This window comes from Crocuta crocuta, unplaced genomic scaffold, assembly GCF_008692635.1.
Source record: "Crocuta crocuta isolate KB4526 unplaced genomic scaffold, BGI_CrCroc_1.0 scaffold854, whole genome shotgun sequence".
Classification (NCBI taxonomy): domain Eukaryota; kingdom Metazoa; phylum Chordata; class Mammalia; order Carnivora; family Hyaenidae; genus Crocuta; species Crocuta crocuta.
In genome coordinates, this window is record NW_027531536.1 from 1,559,777 (window position 1) to 1,567,378 (window position 7,602).

General features: G+C 43.1%; 1 non-coding gene across 1 annotated transcript; it reads left to right on the forward strand.

Moving 5' to 3' along the window:
• The first annotated feature begins 5,876 nt into the window (after positions 1 to 5,876).
• LOC144238788 (U6 spliceosomal RNA) lies at positions 5,877 to 5,988 on the forward strand. The gene has a single exon (XR_013337210.1). It is a non-coding gene; the product is annotated as a U6 spliceosomal RNA (small nuclear RNA).
• The last annotated feature ends 1,614 nt before the right edge of the window (positions 5,989 to 7,602 follow it).

Genomic DNA, 7,602 nt, shown 5'->3' on the forward strand with positions numbered 1-7,602 from the left:
ACCTCTTCCTCTGGCCTGCGAGCCAGGGTTGTATCTGGCTCCTGCTCCGTAAGACAAATACCGCGGGCGGCGAGAGAAAATGAACGCTGCTGTCCAAACTCCCCAGTCAATATTTTTTCCGCTTTTTCCATGCAAGCTGTTAAAAACATGCTGCTCTCTTGTTTTTGTGTTCCTTTTCAGTTTGGTACTGGAATGGTGCCTTCTGTTGTTTTTTTTTTTTCTTTCCTCCCTCTTTTAAGTCTTTAGCGTGCTACAAGTACAACAATCACGCAAAACTAGGACAAGCTTTAATCCTTCCAGATTGGGTGCAGTGGCTGCTTTGCTGTCAGAGAAGGGCTAAACTGGCATCCCTAGAACTCCACTGAGTCCTCAGGGCCAGCAGTAGGAGGAGGTGAGGTGCTGGAGTCCTTTCTTACAAAACTTACTGGAGAGTTTTCATTTACCCTTCTAAGAGCACCCAGAACTAGATGTCCCCTGTTTTTTGTTTTGGGCTACAATGTAAGGAGCTTAGAGTGATCAACTACACATGGCAATCATAAGCTCTGAAATGGTAATTCTATGTGTCTGATTAACAAAGTTATTAATAAACACAATTTAGGAGACTGAAAAAAATAGTCAACCCAGTAGATGGAGCTTTTGATAGATCCGAGTCTGGAATCAATGGACTTGAACAGTCTCTCTCGAATTAAGTCTGGATGTATTCTGTAGGGCTCGGTTTTCAATTTGGTTTTCGTTTTGGTAACATTTTTGAGACTGATATGAGCATATTCTGGATTATCTGAAGGACCACTTTCTAACCAGTATGGCCACACTACTTCTATCCTCACATTTGCATGTGTGTCTCAGTGCTTCTGCCATTCTAGGATAATTCACTGTTGCAGCATTTCTAACAGAAAACTACTGAGAGCAGCAGAGTGCCATGGGTCACTTGGTGGCACCGGCACTTTGAACTCAACAGAAACTGAGCTCTCCCAGGCAAGACCACCGTCACAATATGAGGGATAATTCAGTTTCGCTTGTATTTAAATTGTAAATCTGTCTTGGTTTTCTAGCATATAAGAACTATAAATAAAAGAACATTATATTCTTACTTTATATTTGCAAGTTTAAGTAACATTGTAATAAAAATAAGTTGCCTGAGAGTTTTCGCGATTTTCTTTTCCTTTAGAAATGGATCCAAATACCACTCAAGGTTGAGGAAAAAAAAGAGCTAGGAGGTTTCTGGATTTTGCACTTTACCAGTTAGAAGATCAGAGGGGGTTCCTACTGGCGTGGGGAGGAGAAATCGGCTCCCTTATACTTGCTGTAAAAAGTCTTCAGAAATGGCAGAGGAAGCAAATACAGACAGAAACGCATCAAGTCAAGTCCCACACATATCATCATCCATCATCATCCACACGTTTGCTCAAGCTTAGATGAGCCTCACTCTGCTGAACAAAAATTAGCACTAATTACTGCTATTTTGTTTAAAACTCAGATATGCTTTCCTTACCCAAGCTCAATGAATGGGATACCTACGGAGTAACTATGATTAAATATGAAATTACAAGCTGAAAAAAATAGGCCCTAGAAAATTGCCTGGTTTGAGAGGCATCAATTCTGGACTTCAGTTCCCACCTCTGCCTCTGACTCACTGTGACCCAGGTCTTCCCATGCCTCGATTCCACCTCCCACCCCCGCACCCCCAATAAAACGGAGTTAACTGCCTCTGGTTCCCTCTCTACTTACTGTGATGAGGTGAGAAAGGAGCAGGTAGTAAACATGGAGATGCTAATAAATCCTTCAATAAAGAAATTGATTAAAACAGACTGCAGCAGAAAAGAGGCTGTTTCAGAAACTGGGCCAAATGAAAACTGGAACAAAATCTAAGTCTTTTGGGGAGCGTGGTCCACGGGCCATCTGAGTCACCTGCTGTGTGTTGAAAAATGCAGGTTCCTGGCCTCCACCCCCAGATCCACTGAGTCAGAATCTCTGAGAGTCGGGCAGGGCATTTTACTGTGCACACGCTAATATTTCAAAGTCATTGATTTAAAAACATCTGCAACAGTAATTTCCATGTCAACAAGCTGCTGTTCAGGAAGAGTATGAAGAGAGTTTTTGGAGGCCACCACTTGTCCAGCAAAAGCCAGTGACAGCTAAAACTGCTTATCAAGAAGCAAGTCTGTCCCTATTTGGCTACAGCTTTTGCCAGATTAAACCGATCCCTCTCTTGCTGGGCTCCTGGAATTCAGCTGCGTTACCCACACAGCACGGTGGCACTCAGCTGCTTCAACACCCCCTCCTCTCTACTGTTCCTCTGGTCTCCTCCACACAACCCCCACCCCCCACCAACACACACAAGACACTAATGACGGGAGCGCCACAAGAAATAGCTGAGATTAGGCTGTGGGTTTAAAGCAACACTCAGTAAACAGTGTGACATTCTCAGTATGAAAGCACAGAGTTCTGACAGCCACGTGCAGCTCACTCATCTAGTGATTCAAGGGAAGACAGGGACAGACTTGCCCCACTCCCGTCAGACAAAGCGTCAAGAATACGGAGAAACACAAGCAGATGGGATCAACAGACATCAACTCTGGTGCTTTTAAGAGCTCCCAGTGTCACAGCAGAAAAGGTCAGTGCCAATGCTGAAGAAGTCTGAATGACATCACTGTCATGCTCTCTGGCCTCTTGACTCACATTTACTAAATCGCTTCTTCCTCACCATCCATGGGGCTTTACAAAGTAAATGTTCATCCAAGCTCATTGATTCTAGAGCCACCCCGCTGGAAGAGAAGGCCAAATGCAAGAGGGAGAGACCTGTAAGCAGGTGGTCCTCGTAAAGTAGACCCAGAAGCATCATCCCATTGAAAAGGCCATCAAGAAGTGGTACATGAAAAAAAAATTTTAATTAAAAAAATAACAAACTGGTAAATGGTCCAGTTCATGTACAGAAAACCTGAGGTACATGCAGGCATTTTCCAACAATCTCATTCAGCAGGATGACCCTGAGAAACGGATTCCTGGGTCTGTACTTAACCTGGGTCTGTGCTTAATTCAATGCAAAGCAGTAATTATCACCATAGCATTAATGGTACTGTGGGGCTCAATCCCACCAACTGGGAGATTATGATCTGAGCCGAAATCATGAGTTGGACGTTTGACTGACTAAGCCACCCAGGTACCCCATACAAAGACTGTCTTAATCCTGTGGGACTCCAATATTTTCACCTCAAAATTTTAATTATATTTTTACAAGGCTGGGAATACTTGACAAGGAGGAAGAAGCTTTGGCTGGAGCCACACAGTGAATCACGATGAACGCAGAAGCTAGGACACTCATAACCAGGTGTTATTACTACTCCTTGCTTCGTCGTCTACCTCCATGCCACAGTTCATCACTAGATGTATAACTAGTATTGGATTTCCGGAGCACAACTTCTCCAGAATTCTTGGGAAGAGCAAATCAAAGACATGGGGCAGCCAGTTCTGATTCAGGGCAGAATACAGACTGGCTAAGAGTACTTCCTGGAGCCAGGATGCTCTGGAATGACATCCAAGCTCTGCCAATTACTAGTTGTGTGACTTTGAACAAATAAGTTGCCCTCTCTGAATCTTGGCTTCGGCATAAGGCTGTAAAGCTTACCTCGTGGTTAAGATTAAATAATTCATATATAGTGCTTCAATTAGTACCTGACTGACATGAGTCAACCCTCAAGTATTAGCCATTATAATAGTTATCTACTGAAGAAGTAGAAGCAGGAAGGCAAACATTCCAATCAATTGAGCTTTGGGAACTAAGAGGACCAGTTTGAGGGGATGAAGACAGTATATGATTTAGAGTCAGAATACCTGACTCAAGGTCTTCCAAAGGCTTTCTCATCGGTACAATATGGGCAACTCACTCTGTCTGTTCTTGGGAGGAGTAAGATCCATAACACAAAGTACTTTGTCAATGAAAATCACTTCGCAAATGTAAAAAGTTATGTTATTGATTACCAAGGGCTCACTGAACTGGTTGGTGCCCACACCAAACAAAAGCAGAGAACATCTGGAGACCTGCGCTCAAAGTGCACCAGCCCCCAATTTGCTAAGAACAGCAGCCAGAATGAGTAGTTCTCCAAACGCAAGGGCAGACCTAGGCTATGACAAACCTAGAGCTCACACAGGCACGGCGACCTTTCTCAAAAGTCTCGGGCATTCGCATTCTATTATGGGACAAGGGGACTTTCTTAGGACAGACCCCTTGTTATCTTGTCAGATGCTACACACAGCTCACCAAAAACTCTTTGTTACAGTGTTAAATGCAAAAGCAAGGTATGCAGTGTTATTGAAGTTGCAGGGTGTAACCTAAGTTAAAAATGTTAGAAAATAATAGATTGCTCCTTAACACGTAGTATTAAAATATCTTAAGAGAGTGCGTGTCAGAATGGTGTATACAGTATCTGACCATTTGTTGCAAGTAGAATGCAGACATACATGCTTGTATAAGTATTAAAAATAAAAGGCTCTAGAGGAAAATATGATTAATCACATTGGTTGGTTAATGGGAAGAACACTGGGTACCGAGGGAACAGAATGGGAGATTTTTTCAATGTTCAGTCTCTCTATCCATTTGTCCTCTTTTTTTTTTTTTCTATATACTGTGTACTATATACAGATTTTACACCAATTTCAACCATTTTTCTGCCAACGTCTTTTATCTCTTTCAGGACCAGTCTATAATACCAATATCCAAGATACTCAGGTTTTTTGAATTCTGAACAATGAGAATGATTACATGTTCAAACAACCCGTTTGGTTCTTGGTTAGTTCCCACATCCCAGACTAGACTCTGCCTCCCTGGCCGGCCTTTCCCGTGGCATTCATAAATATGTGTAATAGCCCTTTCCTGCCAGCTATCCTTGGTCTAGCTCTGCTATGTCCACGAATTCCAGATTTCCTTCTTCTTTATTTTTATAAGCCTTTATCACCCGTCTTGTACTGGACCCAGCCAACCTAAATAGTAGCTTTCAGCATCTGGGCACAGTCTCCCCAAGTTCCAACTAGGCAGAGGTTTGATTTAGTAAAGGCAGAGATTACTTCAAATATTCCTTGTCCCCCGAAAGCTTTTCCCTATAGGGTCCTCTGAAGATGGTATTTTCTCCCACATCCTTTTCTGATCTTCCCAGCAGTACTATTAGGAAAAAGGTCACAGGAGTAAGAACAAACCCGTGCCAAATCCCCCAGACACGTCACTCACCTCTCAGCAGAAATTCAGCTGGTACTGTAATCAGAAACCGGAATTTCCACTAACTTCTAGGACTTTAGGAAATCAGCTCCCTGTCTGATCTAGCTGAGTGATTAATATTAGCTGGACCACACAGTGCTCTAAAAAGAACCCCTAGAAAGACAGACTCTGTTATCTGTACACTCACTCAAACTCCAGGCTATGGTTCTGGAGGCAGATTAAGAAGGTGGTAAAAAGACCGAAACAGCTCTGACTTACCTCCGCCCATCTAATCATTCCAGATACCTAAACATAATATCCAAAAAAGGGGCTCAAGGGCTGTTGACTTCAAAGAGGCCTTGAGATAGGGAGTGTAACATCATGGTTAAGAGAGGATGTGGAGTCCGATTGCTTAGGTTTGAATCCCAGGTCTGCAACTTCCCATCTAGGTGATCTCAGGCAAGACATGTAATATCTCTTGGCGTCAGTTTAAGAAGAGGTATTAACAGTTATCAACCTCATAAGGTTGTTGTAAGGATTATGCAAGAAAAAAAGCAACTGGAAACATTCCTGACGTATAGTCAATGCTTAATGTATGTTAGCTATTATTCATAATATTTCTCTGCAGGGCAAATCCGACAACCTAGAGGGTAGAAGTAAAAAGAAAACAAAAGACTCCCAAACCACCATGCTCCCTGCACCAGCACCTAGACTAAAACCAGAACAACACAGAGAAGATGAACATGGCCCCTGCACATGCGAATGAGGACTTTCAAATCCATGAAGTATTCCATAATTAAAAATAAAGAAACTCCCCATCAAATTTGAGCTCAAAAGAGGGTATCTATCAGGCATCACACGGATAAAGAAAGCAAGCTCCTATATCAAAGAGCTGATCTTGTCTGGTCCCCAAGGCCTGTCTGCCTAGCTGAGTACCCCATACTTTTAAATGTCAATGTTCTGCAAATGTTTGCTTTTCATCTAATGACCTGCACAGGAGGAGCAATCAAAGGTATTCTAAGGCCTTTACAGGGGCTCAGCCCCTGCTATGTGCTATTACTTTCTTTTGAGCTGCCGTATGGATACTGTGTTAGTATCTGACGGAGGGGAGCACCCTTTGGGTTGCCTTTGACAAGATCAGTAAGTGAGCAGAGGCAGAGTTAGGACTGTGTGTTGGATGAGGTCTGCTCAGTTTGGAGCCCTGACAATGGGCAAACAGCTGGTAATTACACCTCAAAGTAGCTGCTTCCCCCTCTCAACCAAACACATAGCTTTTATTACCTATGAATCCTACCAAAGCCATGTTAAGGAGTACTGACATTCACTGTGAAGAACTGACCTTTGGATGACCCATCCCCCATAAATTATGGGTATGGTTTTCTCCAGGAAACTTTTGCCATTACAGCAATGTAACCATGCATTCTAAAGAAACGTGGCTCAGGGCCGCCTGGGTGGCTCAGTCAGTTAAGCTTCTGACTTCAGCTTAAGTCATGAGAGGTCCCTGGGTTCGAGCTCCATGTCAGGCTCTGTGCTGACCCCTTGGAGCCTGGAGGCTGCTTCAGATCCTGTGTCTACCTCTCTCTCTGCCCCTCCCCCGCTTGCACTGTCTCTGTCTCTCTCTCTCCCTCAAAAATAAATAAGCATTTAGAAAATTTTAAGTAAAGAAATGTAGCTCGGATATTTCCATTTACACTGGAATTTATATACCAAAGAATACAGCTAATACTGAAACAAATTAGCTTCCTGGAAGAAAAAGCAGCAGTGAAATTTTCAGTGAGAATGGGCTGCCCCCTGCTGGACATTTAGAGAAGTCTCTACGAGGGCACTGCGGCCTGCCTGCCTCAGCAAGTTTTCAGAACTAATGATACTTGGAAGTAAAACAACAACAAAACAAAACAAAACACAAAAACAAACCATGGCAGCAAATTTAAACTTTGGTGTTGTTTTTTAGACTATCTCCAGTAATCACAGACTGTAGAGACACAATTATAGAAAAGGCCCAAGGAGAGGGGAAAGGGCTGAATTTTAAAAAGCACTGAAGATTCTTTTATAAATGCAGCACTGGAAAACCAGCCTCCTTTTGCTACAGAACCCCACAAATATGTCACGGGTAAGAAAAAAAAATGAGAATACATTCCCAGAAATACCAGGGAGACTGAGACACGAAATGTTGATCGAGGCAAGAAAGCAGCAAGACCAACTGCTGAATGAGACATGGCGTTTTCTTGTTGGTTGAGTGGGCACATTTCAGGTCATTTCTCTCAAAATGAGATTAACCTTTGCTCTCAGGCCTGTGTGTGCATGTGGAGGTGGGGGGAGGGCTCCCGAGAGAAGCTTTGCCGAAGACCAGGGACAGAGTAACAAAGGGAAGCCTTCACTATACATGCCCCAGAGTGTAGCATTCGAAATCTCCA